Here is a 21746-nt window from a genome sequence, read left to right on the forward strand (position 1 = left end):
GAGGAGGTCAGATTTGGGTTAGCAAAGCTGGTTCTTCACTGTATTGCTGAAACTGAAACAACAGGGGGAGTGCAGTGTTGAGGCCAGCAAAAACAAAGAAAGATGCAAACACCCTTCATCAAATACCCTTCATCCATAATGAGATATTAAAGAAGAAAGATGGACAAACCACTGTATCCTCCACAAAGTGAGAGAGAACAAGTTGGCCTTGCTAGATTTTGTTGATATGATGCTTCCCAGCTTACCTGGACCATTTGGTTGGGATGTTGGGAATTACAAAATCATACAGTTGGAAGACACCCCAAGAGACATATAATACAACTCCCTACTTGTGCACCCCCAAAACCTCTTATTTATAAACTTCAAATGAAGGACAAATGGCTGGCTATTTCCTTCAAGTCTTCCTTCTTCAGCTACAACCTTGCTTAAGAATGTCTTCATCCTTTGAATTCTTGTGAAGATCCAATTGGATGCTGCAAAGCAAAGAAAGGAAAGAAGATGGAGTTTACATCAAGCTTACAAGCAAAAGTGACTACAAGAGAAAGAGGAGGAGATAAAGTCAAGGAGAAGTAGGTGAAAGAATACCTCAATGGGTTTTTTTTAAGGCTCTCTGATGTCTCTCAGGCATGGCTGGTCCTGTCTTCTCCTAGACATCTTGCTGATGTATTTTGTCAGTGAAAACCACAATATAAGTATCTGCCATTTTCCTTCAAGTGTAGGTCCACAGTCTTCCTCTGAGATGCTTTAGAAGCTCAACAACATTCTTGCTTCAAAAAGGGTAATTCCTACATAGGTGAGATCTTGCTGAAGGTGTTGCAGTGTCCATAAGATCTCAAATACGATTCACCTGCAAGATAATACAATGATAAATCAATCATTACATAATTGGAATAAGAGGACTTCCTCCTAGATGTATTAGAAGCTTTGGGTTAAAAAACCCCATCATTCCTAGAAAGGTCGTACCTGGTGATTGCTTAGCTGAAGGTCTTGCTGTGTTGTTTATGTGACCATAAGGACTTGTAAAAAGACTCATCTGGAAGAATCTGAAATTTTACAATGATGAATCAATTGTTCAATCATTGGAAAAATAACTACGTAGCTGTGCAACCACATCAATCTGATGAAGTCGGACATCATTGAGCATTTACCTCTTCACATTTACCTCTTATGAAGGGAATTCCACGCAGTGTAGCTTGAATGGAGTCATCCCATTTACCTGAGCAAGGTCCATCTCCTCTGGTGTTTAGGGCCGGAACCAGGTAAAGGAGACCAGCAGCCAACAACAGCCAGTCTCCTCATTGTGCAGTCCAGCAACAAAATCCAGCATCTCACCTTCCATGATACTCAGAGGAGACTCAGGGGTCATTCACACGCTTGTTTTTCTCTCTCTAGGAGATCCACATTGCTGCAGCAATGCATATCGGCTTTTGTTGTTCCCTTTTTGTTTTGGTTGTGCGAATCTCTTTGAGTCAATTTAACACTGTGTTATTCACATATGCCATTCTTTCAGGTTAAAATGAATGCGCCACCCCTGCTTACTAAACCTGTCCATTCCTTTTTGGATTGTTCACACTTCTGACACTGCAGATCTTATGTTTTGGGGGAGATAAGTGGGGTTTCAGGATTAAGTTGGGTTTTTGCCAACTCCCTGTCCCCAAAAGTGCATTGAGTGCATTCAGTACGTCTGTGCACAAGAAGGATTCAATGAGGATTCATCCTGGATTATTTTTGTAGTGTGAATGAGGCTTCAGACTTGAGAGAAGTACTTAGCTCCCTCTTGTTTTTTCAGTGGCCATCTAAGTTCATCACAGAAGTGGTCCATCTTCCAGAAGGACATATAGAAGGCTATGGTTGAACATTGGCTGAGGAGTACCTTCACATTTCCCATCATTTTGAAGATCAAACAGCTACAAAAATTTTCTGCAAAGGAAAGAAATGAAGTTCACCTCAAGCTTGCAGTCTAAACAATCTGGATTTGAAGGGGAGTGAAGTAGAAAGAAAGACAGGTCAGAATACCTCAAAGAATTTCACTCAGTTGAGGCTGAGCTGCTCAAGTCTTCTGCTGATTGTCTTGTTGATGTCTCTTCACTGCTAAAAACACAATGCAAGCTGTTACTCATATTCCTCCAGGTGTAGGTCCAAAGGTTTTTGGCCTTCCTCTGAAATATATCAGCAGCTGTTAAATGCTGAGTGTTCGGGAAGCTCATTCCTGCAAATCTTTTACCTGAGGACAATCCCTTTGATGGGCTTCTGGATGGATTTAATCCACACTTTTCTCCTTCTTCTCAATAATACATTTATTAGAAAAAACTTCATGGCAATACTTACAATCCACCAAGACAGAATGCTTGGGTTGGAAGCGGCTTTATTCAGATGCTCCCGGCTTGCTCCGATATTGGACTGACAAGCCTGTTGACATCATCCACCTTTGACAAACATGGTGGAGCATCATTCGCAGTGGTCAAGATGGCAAAGAAATTGGACCAAGGCGTTTCAGACAGTGGAACTGAGGATTCACCATTAATACCTTTGAACACTAACATTGGGGACCAAGAAGCCATAGTTCCATTCCAGTCCTCCCAGTTGACCAGCAACCAGAGTTTCAGTTTCAATCAGTCACTCGAAAAGACATTTCACCATGATCTCCCTTTTCTTCTAATCTTGTCCTTGTCCTTGTCAGTTACTGCCATCTTCTCCAGTTGCCCTTTTTCTTCTTTCCTATTCTGATTTTATTCTTTCCCCGCTTTATTCTGATTAGTTGATTGTTCTTATTTCTGGCACTTCTTTTCCTTCCTTGTTTCCTTCCTTCCCTTTTCAGTCTTCTTCTTGTTCTTTCCTTCTTCTTTATTCACCTTCTCTCCATTCCAAATTGTCATGATGAGGCCCCTTTGCATTTCAATCTCTTTCCACCTTATACCATCATACTATGTCCCAGGCTTCATCTGCACTGCAGAATTAATGCACGTTAACTGCTACTGCTCAGTGCTATAAGATTCTGGGATTTCTAGTTTGTTGTGGCACCAGACTACAAATACCATGTGCTACAGCAAACAGCAAATCCAAGAATTCCATAGCAGTGAGCCATAGCAGTTAAAGAGATGTCAAACTGTGTTAATTCTGCAGTGCACATGCAGCCCCTGAGAGGTGTCTGGAGCAGCAGCTTTTTCAAAGGGCAGGGAGGAAACACTTCACAATTGTTGAGTTCTCCAACTTGTAGTATACCAAATATACATATATATTTCCATCAAGCTTACTCTTCAACTAATAAAACCCCATAAGGAAGGACCTCAGAAGCAGTGCTAGATTTGGAATGCTCTTTGGTTTTTCTCTTTGGACTTCTCCTCTTCCCAAAGGAGTCACTGTTTGCCACAAGCCCCTGTTTTACTTTTCTCTTCTTTTTATGATTTGGCCTACTCTTGCATGCATCTGATGCTCTTGACCCTGCCAGGGCTGACCCAAGAGATGTTGCTGCCTGAAGTGAAACAGCAAATGCCACCCTCCACTCCTGGAAATGAAAGTACCCAAGCTAATGAAGGCATTTGGGCACCCGAGGCAGAAAATGCCACAAAAAAGAACCACCCTCTCTTCTTTCCTAGAAGGAAACCTGAAAAAAAACAACCCCAACAACAACGATCCAGTACATGAAATATTCAACCATTCGCTGCCCCATTCTTGCTCAACTGCTAACTGCCTCTCCCAGCTGAAACCTTAACTGCCACAGAACAAGAGGCGCATCATAATGGAAGTCATGGTGCATCATCCATGCCTTGTATAGTCCACATTGGGATTGGCTATGAGCATCCTTCAAGGGTCCTTTGAGATGGTGGGATATGTTGACGTATCTTGGAAAGAGACAGATAAGTCTTCAGTCCAGTACATAACCTTAAGACATAGCCAGGCCATCCATGTTAGCCATGTAGCAAAGTACAACAACACCCCAAATCTACAAAACAGTGTACAGTGGACCCTTGTTATACTCTGGGGTTTGGTTCCAAGATCCCCCATGGATAACAAAATCCGTGGATGCTCAAGTCCCATTAAATATAGTGACATAGCAAAATGTTGTCCCTTATAAAAATGGAAAATCAAGGTTTGATATTTGAAATTTATACTTTTTTTGAACATTTTCAAACCGTGGATGCTTGAATCTGTGTCTAAAAATCCATGTATAAGAAGGGCTGACTTGTACAAATGAGCTTTTTTTATCCAGTGGGGTTTGGTTTCAGGACCCCCTGTGGATACCAAAATCTATGGATGCTCAAGTCCCATTCAATACAATAGCTGAGTAAAATGGTGGTCCTTACACAGAAATAGCAAAATCAAGATTTGCTTTTGAGAATTCATATATGTGGATGCTTGAATCTTTGGATTCAACTGTGCTTTGTGAATTTTGCTTGGCCCAAAGAAGATATCCCAGCTATATTATTATTATTGTTATTTACTTATATCCCACCTTTCTCCCAATATAGGGACTAAATGTTTGCCAAGGAGTACAGGAACATGCAATTTATAGGTAAGATTCAGTATTAGGGGTTGGCGACTCCAGATGTTCAGCTAGACTACAATGCCCATAGTTCCTCATCATTAAATAAATAAATAGATATTTATTTATTTATTTATTTATTTATTTTACAGGTACCACTTCGGTGAGAAGGTAGCAGCATTCGGCTTAGTAGCAGAGATGAGCACCAGTCTCTACAGTTGGATACGACTAGACATTCATGTCAAGGGAAAACGTTTACCTTTACCATGTTAAGTACCAACCTCAGCTTGTCACAACTTGTAATTTAAACCCACAGAGAGAAGGATGGGGAGAAAGAACATATTTTCCTGTTTGGAAATTAAGACAGAAATCTTAACAAATAGGGCTGCTCCCATATCAAGGTGAGAGGAAGGGGTTATTCCTTCTCAAAGAATTAGGGAGGTGGGATGAGGAGCATTTAATGTTGCCTCCATGATTAGAAGGTAGAAGCAAGGCAGAATGGAAGGTGAACCCTGGCACCACAACTGGAAGCAAAGGAAGAAACTAACAGTTAATGCATACATGTTGAAATGCAGTTTTAGGTCATAATTACAGTAAACCTTGACAGATATACGTCTCAGTATGTCCCTAGGGTGCTAGAGCAGGACAGAGGGATTGGGGAAAGAGGGGAAGCCTTCTCTCCCCATCTTTTCCAACACAAGCCTTCTGTTTCCACTTCCAACATACTTTTTGAAAGAAACAGTATGGTGGAAGTATGTTTTGGGGGACACTGAAGACAACCTGCTGTAGAAAAAGTAGTGAGTTGGAATCCAGTTGATTCAGAAAAGTGATACCACCCCCCCCCCCAAAAAAAAACCCTTTAATAGTTTTTTAGTTAGAGTGAAATGTATTCTGCCAAGCTAAACCACCTCTGGTGAATAAGACCATCATGTTCTCAACTTTATACAAGCCCTGACTGCTGTTACTTTCCTCTGAAAAAGGGCCCCAGAAGGTTTATGTCTGATCATGCAGCAAAGTTTCAGCAGCAGTTTATATGTTGTTCCAGCAGGCATGACATAGATGTAGTGCTGAGCAGTAGAGAATCATAGGGACTATACAGGCCGCTCCTTTCCTGGCTGGATTGGGGTGTGGCAACTTCACGCCATTGTCCTGATCCAGCCTCTTAAAGGCGCAAAAAGGAGCTGCAAAAAGCAGCTCATTTTTGTGCCTTCCAAAGGGCACCATAGCCATGGCAGCACAACAGTATGGTGCCCCTTTGGCGTTGCATCATTTGAATGCAGCACTGGAGGTGCGCCATGATGGCGTGCTCCATCTGGAATGGTGCATGGCATCATGACACCCTGGTGGCAGAGTCAGGGCATCCAGCATCAGGATGCTGTGCCCTGACTCTGCCCAAAGGCCAGCAAAAAAGTGCCGGTCTGTACAGGGCCTTAATCTTATACATAATCTACCAATATACAATGGTGGCTAGTAGCTTCATATCAATGAGGACAGTGGCCACTCAAGAAACTCATCCACACTATACAGTTATAGCACTATTTTTCTCCTTTAACTGCCATGGTTTCATCTTGTGGAATTATGGGAATTGTAGTTGGGGGGGGCACTAGAGACCTCTGTGTAAGGATTCTAAATGCCACTCCTTCCACTGCAAATCTCAGCATTTCATGGGAAGTTAGCACAACAGCTAACTTCATACAGTGTTATAACTGTGTAGTATAATTGGGTTCTGACTTTTAGTCCAGACTTTAAAGGAACTGTCAGGGGCATAGGGTTCACATTCTTGGATAGTTACTTTAAAATTCAGAGTAAAGATGAAGTGGATTTCCCACCTACTGACATGAAAGCCACCAGTCACCACTGCCTATATGTGACTAAGTTTATAGGCACAGGTCATTATCATCAAACATCCACTTTGCAAAATATTGTTGCCACAAAGAGGACTGGACTGATCATATAACTAGAGACCATGTTCCTATTTTGGGAGATCCCTGTTGGGTTCCTAGATAGGAATGCTATGTCAGTTGTACATGAGATACAGAACTAGAGATTTAAGTGGAAGAATAGGTCATGTTTGGGTTTGAATCTCCACTCAGCCACTGAGATCTAGTGGGGGACCTTGGGAAAGTCAACTTTCTCAGCCTAAGAGGATGGCAACAGCAAACCTCCTATGAATAAATCTTGCCAAGAAAACCCTGTGTTACCGTCAACATAAATAGAAGATGATTTGAAGGAACATAACATGAAGTTTTCCCTACAATTAGCACCTACTAGTAGTGGGAACACAACCATCTTTCATTTCTACCCAACCCCAGTGATCTTTAAATCTCTGTGAGCAAGGAAAGTGTTTAAAATCTGTGCACTGAGATATGTGCACTTCAAGTGTGTGTACACAGATATATGGGAGGAAGGAGGAGTGAGACTGAGGGATAATATGTGTTGTGTGCATGTGCATATGCACAGCATCTGAGTGTACACAAATATATGGTAGGAAGGAGGTGAGAGAAAGAGGGAGAATATATGTTGCATGAATGTGTATATGCACAGCCCATGCCAAGACCAAGATATAGCCTTTGGGTCAAAAATAGTGGACATTCCTACCGTAAAACAGTAAAATACTGACACATTGACCTTTTTTAAGACACAGCTGGCCCTCTGCACTATGGATTCTTATTCATGGATTCAATCATTCACATCATGAAAATATGTTTTAAAAAATTCTAAAAATCCAGCCATTATTTTGCCATTTTATATAAGGAACATCATTTTACTATGCAATTGTATATAATTTGACTTGAGCATCAACAAAATTTGGTATCCACAGGAATTCCTGAAACCAAACACCAGCAGATAACAAGGGACCACTATAAATGAAAGTGGAGAGTTCACTATTATACATTATTCTACATTATCTATATTGTTGTCCTAGATTAAGCACTGCAAACATTTGTCAACGGAGAAGCAGATGGTTAACATAGCCACTCCTTCCCATGAATTATCTCTAGCCACAAGAAGAGTCCATGGTGCAATTTCCACTCACATCAGAGATCACTTGCATGATGTAGGCTGGGAACATCAGTCAGCTGCTTCCTGATCGACAGGGGAACAGACTACCTCCAATTGCAGTGGCTGCTTCCTGGTAAGAGGAGATTGAGAGAATTTCATTTCCTTCTGTGTGCATGTGTGTGCATACTCACGTCACCTGCTGACTTATGGCAACTTCAATAATTTCATAGGGTTATTTTAGACAAGGGATATCCAGAGGTGGTTTTACCCATTTTTTCTTCTGAAGTATAGGCTCTGGTACCAGGTATTCACTGATGGTCTCCTATCCCAAGTACTAAACTATGTATCCACTAAACTAGGGAATACATAGGGACTGTGAATACAAACACTCATGAAAGTGTACTCCTAGGTTACACATTTATAACTGCCTTAGCAAATTATGAATGTTGCCTTTTATTTTTGATTTAACAAAGAGCAGGCGTCAATATTGTAAGAAAAATAGAATAGGGTCCCAGAGCACAAGACTTTCACTGCAACAAAGGAGACAGATTAGATTGCATTATAAAAGTTACAGAATATTGTGGTGTGACTTTCATATTGTTATAACACATTAGTCAAGACTTAATTATGGGAATGGAAATGTGTCTGGGAAAAAACACAAGTTTTTCTCAAAATATCCATTGATTTTACTTTTCTTACAGACCACAATAGTCTATTGTGCAGGCTTTTATAGGGAGGTCTAGCAATCTAGTTCCTTCTCTGCAGCTATTAATTTCACTTCTAAAACCATTAAACAAAAATGCAACAACTTTCACATCTGCAAAGCCATTATTATTTCATGCATTTGGGGGAGACATGCAAATGCACCACACTCTGTTATGATGTATAATTGCTTGATGGTGAGGGTTGCTCTGATTCAGCATTTGCTATCATGGGGAGATTTTGCAGCTGCAACTATAATCTGAAAGAAAACAATATAAAAAAAATATGAGGTGTGTGAAGTTTCAGTAAGAAATTGGAGCATCCTGCCTTAAAAAACAAATAAACAAAAGAAGTAGGCTTTTGGAAACTGACCACTCACTAAGCAACAGGCCTTTTACCATTTTCCCCCCTGTGCCAAGTCATTTCCAATTTATGGCCACCCGAGGGTGAACCAATCATGTGAATTCCTTGGTAAGATTTGTTCAGGTTGGATTTGCCACCATTGCCTTCCTCTGAGACTGGGAGAGTGTCAAGATCACCCAGTGGGTGTCCACTGCTGAGAAGGAATTTGAATCCTGTCTTCCAGAACCATAGTCCAATGCTCAGACCACCACACCATGCTGGCTTTCCTCTTTGCCATATGGATACTTTATTTTTCTTTACTGATGCGTTTCAAGCTGTGCTTTAAATGGTTTTCAACTGAGTTTTAAAATGAATAGGGTATTTTTTAGAGTTTTCATTTGTTTGCATTTAATTGTAGATTTATTGTACTGTGGGCTGCCTTGCATCTCATTTTGGGAAGAAAAGTGAGATATAAATCAATAAACACATTAAATTGTAACCAGAAACAAAAGCAGAAGCACCTATATTTCTCTCATTTATATGACTTTTAAAAAGATGTACTAGGCACTTCCATTTGTTTCTGTTGAGGGAAGGACAGGTGCTCAGCAGCAGAACTAGAGATGGAGAAATATGTCAGATTCTTTTTATCATGTGTTTATTTTTTTTTAAATGCCAAGTTTTTTTCTGAACCAGCTATGAAGAAATTTGCAAATTTTGGTAATGAGCTGAAACAAAATTCTCTTCATTGTGAGTAGCAAAATCACCATGTTCAGCTATTCCTTGCATTAGGAGGAATGTGCTCACCTACTTACACACAGATCTTAACAACAAGGAGACTTTTTAAAAAAAGTAGCAGTTCTAATTCATCAGGGCTGAATATGCAGGGACTTAATAAGAGGTTAACATAAGCACTTGGTCTGGATACAAACGTTTATCAGTTTAGGTTTCTCCCATGTTCATTTTTCAAAATCTCAAATTCTTTTCATTCCATTATTCTGTCGGTAGAAAATGTCAGGAATTGATCTGTATGAAGCATTACCACAAGAAAGAAAAACATAAAATATTAGCTGAAATAATCCCTGAAACAAAGTTCTTGATTTTCTGTGTTTTCTTTGAGTTTTTATTATATCTTGTATCTGAAATTTGGCATTTAGCATTCTGTAGTTTTTTTTTTTGGGGGGGGGTTGCCTATTATTTCATAAGAGATCTGACTGCTTTACATGTGGTGCGCATATATATATATATATATATATATATATATGGACACTAGCTAAGTCTAATCAGTCTTTTTCTGATAAATATTTAGTGATAAAGTCTACACACACACACACATATGTAAAATAGAGCTCTTCTGAAATAATAGATAAAAGAACAGAATGTAATACAATATGCAAGATTACTATACTACACTTTTATAGCACTGCTATTCCACTTTAACTGCTCTGGCCGCTCCTGTTGCATTCTGGTATTTGCAGTTTAAGGAGGGGGAATTCTTAGCCAGAGAGCTCTTAGGCCTCACTGAACTACAAAGCTCAGAATGCAACAGGAGGCAGCCAGAGCAGTAAAAGTGGAATAGCAGCACTATAAGAGTGTAGTAAAGTGGCACACGTAACGTCCTACAAAAACTCAGTGTATATAATGTACAGATATCTGTACAAAGATGGACAGTTATCAATAAATTAATTCATTGCTCTCTGTGGCCAGAGTGTGATAAGCAAGTTGGCTTGCCATTTTGTGGTCCAAATTACAATGCAATTTTTGATAGCTTTAAAATTTGGCCCAAATTAAGTTATCTTTACTGTGTTTTATATATACAGTTGGCCCTCTGTTTTTGTGGGGGATCCGTTACAGCCTCCTCCTGTCAAAACAGGGGTTCACACATATTCAAGCCTCATAGGCCCTGTGCACATGGCCCGGGTGTGTGCGCCAGGTGCACATGCTATTGGAAATAGCAGAGGTCACCCCTCCATATATTCGAGGGCATGGATCTGAGATCCGTGAGTTAGGAGAGGCAACTGTATAAGCACATAGAATCCAAATGGTTCCATCAAACGTATCTAAGGAGTTCAGTGGCATTTTTGATTGCTTTTCTATGAGCCCATCTATAACGCAAGTGGAATTTGTGATTTCACTCACTTTCAGAAGTCAAAAAATCCAAAATATGTATCATAATGACATCTGTATTAGGTCAACCAAGAGGTGCAAGAGCATGCTAAAATTCATATTCAAGAAAAGAGGGTTTTTTTTAGATGTTTGCTTCTCTTGGTGTTTAAAGTACATTTAGGAGGAACTGATGCAGATGGAGGTCACATTTTATTTTGCCTTAAGGGGACTGAGGACAAGAGCAGTAAAAGCCAGGTGATAAAATTTTTGTCTCATTAGCAGCAACAAAGTAACTTCCTTTGATATCTGTTCTTAACGGGTCTTACTGAGACTGGGATTTGGACAACGGTTCCAGCACAACTTAATAAAGAACTTGATAATAATCAACTGACCTGCAGGCTGTTTTCCTTCAGTAATGGTCATGGGTTGTGGGGGTCATGTGTGTGACTTCTTGTAGGGTTGGGAAAGACAATGCATGACCTTGCTAAGCAGGTGTTGTGGAAGTACTGCAGGACAATATACAGTCCATCCTTGCCTTACGTGGGGGATCCGTTCCGGATCCCGCCGCGTAAGGCGAATTCCGCCTATGCTCGAGCCCCATTGGAAACAATGGTGCTCATGAGCGGCGGCACGGTGGCGCGGGAGCGCGCAGGGCGCAATGGGCGCACACGCCCATTCAATTGAATGGGATGTGCTGCCCCTTCCACCCCGCGGCTTCAGCATGTATGCTCAAGGCCGTGTATGGCGCGCCCGCGTATGGCGAGGGCGCGCTGTACTTGAAATGTCCCATCTCACTTTTTCTGATCCTAACTATAAATCAGGAACGATTTGAAGGCATAGAAAAACAACAAACTTATTTTAGGCTGAAATCCTATAGCCAAGGGGTGGAAATCACGCAGCATCCCAAATATTGTTGAGCTGCAGACTCCATTATTCCTCACCGTTGACTATGCTGGCAAAGAGTTTCTAAGATTTGCTGTCAATACAATATCTGGAGAGCCATAATTCTCATTGTTGCTGTACATACTTCACACCAAAACACCAACCCAGCCATGGGAGAAAGGAAGCTGACAAGCTTGGAAATACCGTACAGTTCCTATGACATCAGAGTGACCTCCATTTGCCATTTATAAAAGAAGGACGTTGTTCAACCATTTCACTGGTTTCTTTGGAAGATTAATGATGGTAAGAACTACAAATGAGACTGTAAAGCCTAATGTTCTTCAAAAGCATTAGAAACGTGGTTAATAAAATATGAGAAGGGTGTTTTTAACCACCAGGAGCTAACTGTATAAAAAGATCTTAATAATGCTGTGAGACAGCTAGCTTGCTAGTTTTCGAATCCTGAAGGCTTTCAAGTATGGAAAAAGATGAATGTAAAATGGATATTTATATATTTATAAAGTTAAAACACATTGAAGGATTTAATAGCTTAAAGGTGTAGAGTCACAACAAGAACTGTGTATTGGTGAGGAGCTGTTTTCCTCTACAGACCAAAGCTACTTTACAGTCAAAGCAGTACCTAATCATTTTATTTTTTATCTGTAGGTGACCTGCAGGCAAAATACTGGGATTGTCTTTTCTTCACTTCACTGAAGTTCCTATTGGCAAACACTGAAGGTGTAAAAGACATTGAACATCTTAGCTGGAAACTTTATTATAATTTAAACAAGTGTACTTTAATTTGCATAAAAATAATTGGGTTTCTGTGGTATCATTAATTTCTGCATTACAAGATGCTGTTTATCGCACCATCAGGTTGCTTTGCTATGGCTGCTGTAACAGGATAAGAAGTGGGGGCGGGGGATCAATCCCTCTTCAGGTTTTCTCGTAGGCACTGCTGACATATCAGACATATCATTAACCCTGGGAGAAGGCTGTAGTGAATTGACATTGCACTTATTTTGGAACCATGCCTCTCAAGTGACAAATGGAATCAAGTATATATGCTCTGGAAAGAGAAAAATGAAATTATTTGTAAAGTAGGGAACAGGGGTATAGCTGCCTGAAATAAGGATTATGTCACAATTAACATTTCCATTAGTCCCCAAATTTCTACCATTGTTGTAACTTAAAAATTCAGCTGATAATTTGGAAATTCAGTTTAGCTATTCAAAGAAGAGGGGCAGCCAAATTTTGCAAGGGAATGCAAACAGAAAAGCAGACAGAATGGATCTAATTATGAGTGATTTCCAATGTCTCATTCTTTGTAATGCTAGAATTTGGGGATTGAAAGAAAATTTCATTTAGGGGGCAGCATTCATTTTATTCTTCTTTCCCCTCAACTAGAATGAGGCCCACCTGAAAGCAGCCAAGAAACCTTTCAATCCCCCTCCCTGAAAAAGGGGTGGGCTTTCAAAGTGGTCTGCTATCTCTTTAATTCTTCCTTCCTCTCTGAATAGGATTGTGTTTCACAAAAGTAAGTCCAATCATTCAGCTTGGACAGAGCACAGGTGGTGAGCACATAAGCTAGTGACATACATAGCAAAACTATTTCCTTGTACGGACATATCAGATTGGTTTCTATATTCTAGAGGTATCTTGGCTTTCTGCAAATGTTTCATTAAGGGACAATTCACACAATTAGTTCTGTGGTTTATATTAGCTTAGGTCACACATCCATTTCATATTTTGTTAACCAGTGTGACGTCATGGTGGACACAATCCTCCCAGTGCTCCACCATCTTTGTAGCATTTAATACTACAAAAGAAATATTTTGATCAATGGGGTACATAAAGAATCGTAGTCATAGACAATGTGTATAGTGGAACAGTAGTAAATGTTTAAACAGCATATCCAAGACACTTTTGAATAATGTGAAGTCGAAGGCTTTCATGGCCGGCATCCATAGTTTTTTGTGGGTTTTTCAAGCTATGTGGCCATGTTCTAGAAGATTTTCTTCCTGATGTTTTGCCAGCATCTGTGGCTGGCATCTTCAGAGAATGCTTGCCTGGAAAAAAAGTGGGTCTATATATACTGTGTGAGCCTGGGAATGCAGGAGTGATTTGCAGGTGTATTGTTCTGTGTTGATGGCCGGCCTCAGGCTGGGAGGCTAATGCAAAAGAGGATTAATGTCTGCTAATTGGTGATCATTATCTGCTGGGAAAGCCCCTGACTCTGAGTGGTTTCCCATTTGCATTTGCTGAGTCCTTATTTTTCTGTTCCTCAGGACTGGTAGCCAAGTTTTGTTCACTTTAAGGGTTTCTTCTTTCCGGTTGAAATTGTCCAGATGTTTGTGGATTTCAATGGCTTCCCTGTGCATCCTGACATGGTAGTGGTTGGCCTGGTCCAGAATTTCAGTGTTTTCAAACAGTATTTTATCCCCAGGATGGTTTGTGGCATGTTCTGCTACTACTGATTTTTCTGGCTGGCCCAGTCTGCAGTGCCTCTCGTGTTCCTTGATTCTTGTTTGCACACTGTGTTTGGTGGTCCCTATGTAGACTTGTCCACAGCTGCATGGCATGCGGTAAACTCGTGCAGCTGTGAGAGGGTCTCTCTGGTCCTTGGCTGAGTGAAGATTTGCTGGATTTTCTTTGTCGGTTTGTAAACCATTTGCAGGCTATGCTTCCTCACCACTTTGCCTATTCTGTCTGTGACTCCTTTGATGTATGGTAAAAACACCTTCCCTTTGGGTGGCTGCTTGTCTTCACTTCTCTGGGTTTTCCTGGGCCTGGTAGCCCTTCTGATGTCTGAGCTGGAATAACCATTAGCCTGTAGATCCTGGTCCAAGTGCTTCAGTTCATCTTCCAAGAAGTGGGGTTTGCAAATGCGTTTTGCTCAGTCTACCAGTGTTTTGATTGAGCTTCTTTTTTCTCCTGGGTGATGGTTGGAGTTCTTGTGCAGGTGTCGGTCTGTATGTGTAGGTTTTCTGTATACTGTTTGACCCAAACGTTGATTCGGTTAGCGGATGACTAGGACATCCAAGAATGGCAGTGTTCCTTCCTTTTCTTTTTCCATAGTGAATTGGATGTTGGGGTGGATGTTGTTCAGATGGTTCAGGAACACAGCCAGGTCTTTTTCTGCATGGCTCCAAATGGTGAAAGTGTCATCCATGTATTGGAACCAAGTTGTGGGATTTCTGGGTGCTGTTTCCAGGGCTTTCTTTTCAAAGTGTCCCATGTAAAAGTTTGCTATCACAGGGCTTAGATGATGCAGTGCCAAAAAGATATCATAAAGCTGCACCACCACGGCTATGATGCCCTTTAGAGGGAACAAAAAGGAGCCGGGTTTTCCAGCTCCTTTTTGTGCTCTCTAGAGGCTGGATTGGTGCCACATCATGTGGTTGCTGTGGCACCGATCTGGCCAGTAAAGGGATGGCTGGATGCCGCCCATCTGTACAGCCCCTCGGTCTACAAACTGAATAAACCACAAGACTTGATTTTTTTCTAATTTATTTTAATTCATATTTAATTCAAGCTTTTATCTAATGCCGGGCCAGTCCTTTGGAAAACCCAGTGGTAGACTACATGACTTATGCACTGAAGGTGTCACGTGGAAAATTGTGAGTGGACTAATGGAATGTTACAAGGCTACTTCCTAAGGTGACAGAAGTCTCTTTAGTCCAAATATTCTAGCTTCATTTATACTATAGAATACGGCTGAATTCTTTGCTATTTCTCAAAATAGTTGTGCCCTAATTGCTATTACCGTGTACTACTCAAATTCTGAAGATACTTTTGTAATGGCACCCTTAACTCTTGCTTTTATAAAGCTACAAGATGCATGATTTTGCTAAAATTGGGAGTAAGTGGAATGGGGCTTCTGCGTTTCTGCTTCTTTCCCCATAACCCAGGGACTGCTACCTGAATTGTTTTATTTTATGTTGCATTGATGTGCAGGAAGAAGTGTATCTGCATTAGATATTAATAGCTTTGTGACACTACTTTAACTGTCATGGCAGCATCCTAAGGAACTTTGAGATTTGTCATTTGGTAGGGTACTTGGAATTTTCTATAGCTTTTTGTGTTTTTTTTTTTTTTTTGGGGGGGCTATGTAGCCATGTTGGAATTTTCTGTTTGAGAACTCTAGTCCACCCCCCTGAGTTACAGCAGTCGAGCTATCTAGCATGGAAGTCTCAGTGGTTCTTAAACTGGTCTAGTGGCATAGTGTAGATCTGGGGTGGATTGCATGCAACCTCCCAGAGGTAAAAGATTTTTGCTCCAAAATGCCCCCAAATTACCCCTGGAATGTAGAGGGCATTATGACATGTTTGAATCCCCCTGCATTCAAAAACAAAATTTTGTGATTGTATTTTAATTTGGTTTTGCCCCAGAATGTCTGAAAATGCCCTCTAGAGGGCCAGAAAGTCCCCAAAGCAGGCCCCATATCCCATAGAGGGTATTTGAGGGCCACTGTTTTTGGAAGGCCCTGGAAAGCTAATATGTCTCCCTAGTCTTCTACAGTTGCCCACCCCAGGTGTAGATGCACACTAAGTGTTGTTAAACTGCAATTCCAATTTTCCTCACACAGAGACCATTGTAGTGTAATGGTTAGGTGAGAGTGGGATGGGAGAGATCTGTGTTTACAGCTCCACTTACCTATGAAGTTCATGGTATCTCTATCCATATGTAAGGAAAGATAAAAATGTTCCAAATAAAATAGGTGGAGATTTTGAATGGGATTTATTACAGTCTTAAAGGATGTGACTTTCAGTCTCACTTGACATTATCTGACTGTCCCTCTATCAGGAGGACTTTAGGGACATTATTTAATTGGAAAATTTATCACTTCATACATCTAATATATGTATTTTAATTTTAAACAGAGAATGCATATACAATGTCCTTCATAGTACCAAGCACATGAGAGGCATAGTTACTTTCACTTGTCTCCTGACTTACAAGTTGCTTTTATTAAGAGATTCCTGAAATGTAATGTTTCTTCCTTTATTTTATTTTAGTAGAAAATGGAGTATGCACACACATCATCTATATCTTATTTTCCTTTGGTTCATTAGGCATTTATTCATTCAAAGGTTTTGTAAGACAGATATTATAAGACTATCAGCATAGGCAATATTATTACAGCCAACAGTGGGAAGAAATGGACAGTGGTGCATATACAGATATTAGGTCTGGGTAATTAAATATAATGTCTCACAACTTGAGCTCACAGTACTCTGTGAATCTTTTCATAAATTTCAATTTAGTCTAGAGAATAAGTGTTGGTTTTAAAGAAACATCCAAGCAATAAAATTGTGCCTTTGCTTTAGGCCAGAATCCTAACCAGACTTTCTAGGACTGGTTCCATTGAAGTCAGTGAACCTTTGTGAATGAAAATAATAATAATAATAATAATAATAACAATAATAATAATAGGATTTATTTATATGCCGCCCAATCACTGGGAATCTGGGCGGCTTACAACCGAGGGGATAATAGACGGTTCCCTGCCCTCAGGCTTACAATCTAAAAAGACATGACACAAAAGGAGAAGGGAATGGTGAGGGGGGAGGGGATCAGGTCCAGCATTCTTCTCTCCCTCTGAGGCCTGGACCAAGGCAGATGGACTGGAGGGAGGGCTCTTCTTCTTCAGGCTAGCCCTGGTGGAGCTGGGCCTGCCTGGTTAACTCCCTCATAGGGCGGAAGATGACAGTTATGGAGGGAGGAGTCTCTTCATTAAGGCTAGCCCTGGTAGAAGTCCCAATTGGGTTTTTCACTTTTGCCTATTTATTCCATCTGGGCTGAAGGGAGTGGGCAAAGAGTGTACTTTTCTTCAGTAGCTCAGACATCATGTTAGATGATGTGAAAGATAATAGCACATCTCACAGACAGAATAATTAGAATTCACGAACAGGAGGTGATAGTAATGTATTCATGAAGTTTATCGCAAGGCCCCTAAAATGGGCCCAGTGCGTTCTAAACGTGAATGCGTGCAGGCGCTCACAGAATGGGATGGGGCCAAGAATACCATTTTATTGCATGCTGGAATGCCACCTTGGCTGCCGGGCGTTCCAGCTGCGTCCCTGTTCAGTTCCAGAGGGTGCCATTTCTGGGGATGCTTAGAAACAGTTCCCAGAAATGGCGCCCTCTGGAACAGAATGGGGACACAACTGGAATGCCCAGCAGCAAAGGCGGCGTTCCAGTGTGCAATAAAATGGGGTTCTTGGCCCCATCTAATTCTGTGCACGCCTGCGCGCGTTCACGTTTAGAACGCACTGGGCCTGTTTTAGGGGCTGTGCGATAAACTCCCATGTCTCAAATCAAGTCTCAAGTCCTTGTAAGATACTTTCAAATCAAGCCTCAAATTGTGTCTCAAATCTTGGAGACAACTTTAACAGAAAAAAAAGGAGGTGTTGGTGGGGTATGAGTGTGGGGAGGTGGAGTTTCATTAACTAGAAAATCAAAAAGATATACACAAAGTTAGGTAAAAATAAATAAACAATCACAGGCAATTTATCAAGATTCCATTTTAGAAAAATGAGATTTACTCAGCACTCCGTCCTTACTGCATATAAGAGGAACCTAGGAGCAGCAGACAAGACTTGTCTCCATAGCATAAATGATGTTTCTCAGTGGAGAATGGCAAATGTGTTAGGCAATGGGTTTGAGGTGGAAGGACCCTTTTAAAGTTTCTCAAAAGCTCTAGAAGGCTTCTGTGATGTGCAGTGGAGACAGGCTGCTGTATAAACCTAAAGCCCCACCTCAAACTATTGCCAAGTATAGTGGTTCCCAAGCTTTAGTCCCTCAGATGTTTTGGACTTCAGGTCTCAAAATTCCTGACTGTTGGCCAAACCGGCTAGGGAGTTGAAGTCCAAAACCCTGGAAGGACCAAATGTTGGGAACCACTGGCCTAGTATGTTTGCTGTTGCCATCTGAGAAATGTGCCCCATGCTCTGGGTTTGAGGTGGGGGTTGAAGTCTACTCAGCAGCTTGTACCTGCTGCACAACAGAAGACCCTTCTAAATATTTTCCTAGGAGTATCAAGCAAGATTTGTCCCCATAGCACAGGGTGCAGTCCAAGTCAAGTCATTGTAGTGACTTGAATCCAACCTGATTCTGAATCAATCACCTTGAGTCTATATCACTGGAAGGAGAGCAAAAACCAGTCCCACAGCACCCTTCAAATATAACACTGACAGAGAAATTAAAAAAAAAGCTTATTAGTTTTATTTATTTAAAAACATGAAGCAGATTTCTTACAAATACGAATGTTTTCATTGGGAGAGGCATTGAAACATGCCACCTTCAAACATATTGAGAGAGAACTACTTATTACAAAATGGAGAATGTTAAACTCAGACTAATTACAGACTAACTGATACATGAAGAAGAAGGATGTGGCTAAAGACAGCAAACAGAAAATGACATTAATACATGAGCAAAATCTTAAAAAGAGAGGTACAGACTAGCAGCCAATTGGCACAGGCATACTAAGGGTGCTATCTCTAAAATATTACTGGTCACGTCTGGCAACTGCTGTTTCCCCTTTTATTATTTTTCTTATTTGTGATTTGTTTTTTAACTTTGATGTTATGTACTTTTAACCATGTTTTACTGTTTAATTTTATAGTTGGGAGGGAGGGTTGGGGGCTTGTTGTTTTTATTGTTGTATATTGTATTCACTTTGCTGTTACCCGCCTCGATCCTAAAAGCGGAAGAGGCAGGATAATAATAATAATAATAATAATAATAATTTCCCCACAGAAGGATCCAATGTTTTAGCCTTATGAGGTCCTTGCAGAGGTCCTTTGTAAGAAGAATTTACATGTTTTTATAGCTCATGAAAATATGATTGTACTGATTCTGGGTGAGGACCAGCAGCCATCTTCTCTCCTATGGTGACCCAGTTGCCCCACATTTTTTTAAAAAAATTTGGTAGCTGTCCATACTTCTTCGAATAACTTAGAGTAGCACTGTGTTGGTACACTGAAGGGGAATATATGGTGGGCACTGAGGCCTGCTGTGCTGTCCTAGTAAAATTTCATATAACTACCTTGCAATGTGAGGTGTATGAATGGCTCAGTTGTTAGACTATAGAGAATGTAGAATATAATATGTAGAATATAATTTACTGTGCACTTTTTCAGATATGCCAAGTTATTTCATTTCTAGAAATGTGTACATATCTGGTCATCAGGATGGGATTTATATAGAACTGAGCTGATCATCCAAAATCCATTGAAAACATTTAGAGGCTACAATAATATACACAGTTCTTGGGATCCATAGAATTAAGATTCAGATTTAAGACTGGGTTGTTAATAGTAAAATTTCCCACTCATCCAGAAGTACATATGAAGAGATTTGGATTTGTGGGGGGGAAAAAACTAATCATAAGTTTTTCTCTGTAAAACCAATCAGAATTTAGTAGCCATGACTATATTGTTTAGAGAAGCATTTCCAGGGGTGAGCCCCTCTCTGCCCCAGGATGCCTTGTTTTAACTATCCATTAAGAAGCCGAGCCCTTGCTCCAGTCCATCTCCCTTGGTCCAGACCTCGGAGGTAGAGAAGAACTGCTGGACCTGATCCCCTTCCCCACCACCATTCCCTTCTCCTTTTGTGTCATGTCTTTCTAGATTGTAAGCTTGAGGGCAGGGAACCATGTTAGTTAGTGAGATAGTGACACTTTTGTTTTCTGATGATTCAGTGTATACAATCTTTGTTTCATGCACAAAGCTATTTAAAATACCTCCAGGCTATTTGTATAAGGTGTATATGAAACAAACAAATTTCTTGTTTAGATTTGGGTCTCATCTTCAAGATAACTCATTATGTATATGCAAATATTTCAAAATCTGAAAAAAATCTAAACCACTTCTGGTCCCAAGCATTTTGGATAAGAAGGACTCAACTCATATTTTTGGGAAATGTTAAATGTGGTGTTAATGAAGATTTAGTTGAGTAGAATCAAGATCTGTCCAGTGCAAATTATTCCCTGGAAAAATGCTTAAGTCTCAATAGTTAAATTTCAAACTATGCTTCAGATTATTTATTGATGTGGATAATTAACTTCCATTAAATGCAATGACATAGTAATATGGTGTCCCTTATATAAAATGGCAAAATTGAGGGTTTTTTAAATATATATATATATATATATATATATATATATATAAATTCAAGCAACAGATGGTCGAATCCATGGATAAAGAATAAAGAACAAGGAGGGCCAACAATAATGGGGTGTGCTTAATGGTCACTCTTGCCGGCCTGGGTATATTGTAATATATTAATTTTGTATTAGAAAATATTTGATATTTCTAGATGTAACTGCATTTTCATACTATATTGTTGTGATCTGGAATTTTATTGATGGTCGATATGGTTGGATCATGTACACTGCTACTGTTGCTAAAAAAGTCATAATCCAAATTTGATTTTAGAATTTGGAGTTCATTTTCATATGGCTCTTCTTTCCACGTGTCCTTCATTTTGTCATCTATATTATACAACTCTTCTATGTATTGCATCTAATTTTTTTTATTCCTTCCTGATCTTCCATTATGCTGTTTTAATGTTATAGAGCATCCCAGTCTTTGGTTTGAAATTTCCTTTGATTTCCTGAATCTTGTGGAATAGGTCTCTCATTCTTCCCTTTTGTTGTTGTCTTCTATTTCTTTGCATTGGTGTTGTAATAATTTATCTTTTTGTACTAGCCATTGTACTGTGGCATGCATAGTTCTTAATTTGTTCCTATCTCCTTTTTGTTTTTCTATTCTTCTTACCTTTATTGCTTGTAATGCTTTAAAAGTCACCCATGGTTTCTTTTCTTTCTTTTTGTCTGTTGAAAGTGTCCGTTTGTATTCATCTTTTATTGTGTCCCTAGCTTCAGATCCAAATTCTTCTGGGTCTCAGTCTATAATGCATAGGCCCCATTCACACTATGTTATAAATGACTCTGGAAACTAGTTTAAGGGGGGGGGGTGTCATTCACACTCGTGCCGATTGTCTCTGATGCAGTTTGAAAAACCCATTTAAACCAGTACTTTTGAATTCGAGGCATGTACCACTTCTTTTCAAGTGTTTTTTTGATGGAGCTGCCAATGGGAACATGCCATCTATTCCATTCAGAGCATCTTACTGCTGCCACTACCACCTCCACTCTTCCTCCTCCTCTTCTTTTCCCTGCACATCTGCCATGGCCTCCTTTGTCCTCCTCTTCCTCTCCCCT

Source organism: Sceloporus occidentalis, unplaced genomic scaffold, assembly GCF_023333645.1.
Source record: "Sceloporus occidentalis isolate IW3139 unplaced genomic scaffold, rSceOcc1.0.p SCAF_2, whole genome shotgun sequence".
Taxonomy (NCBI): Eukaryota; Metazoa; Chordata; class Lepidosauria; order Squamata; family Phrynosomatidae; genus Sceloporus; species Sceloporus occidentalis.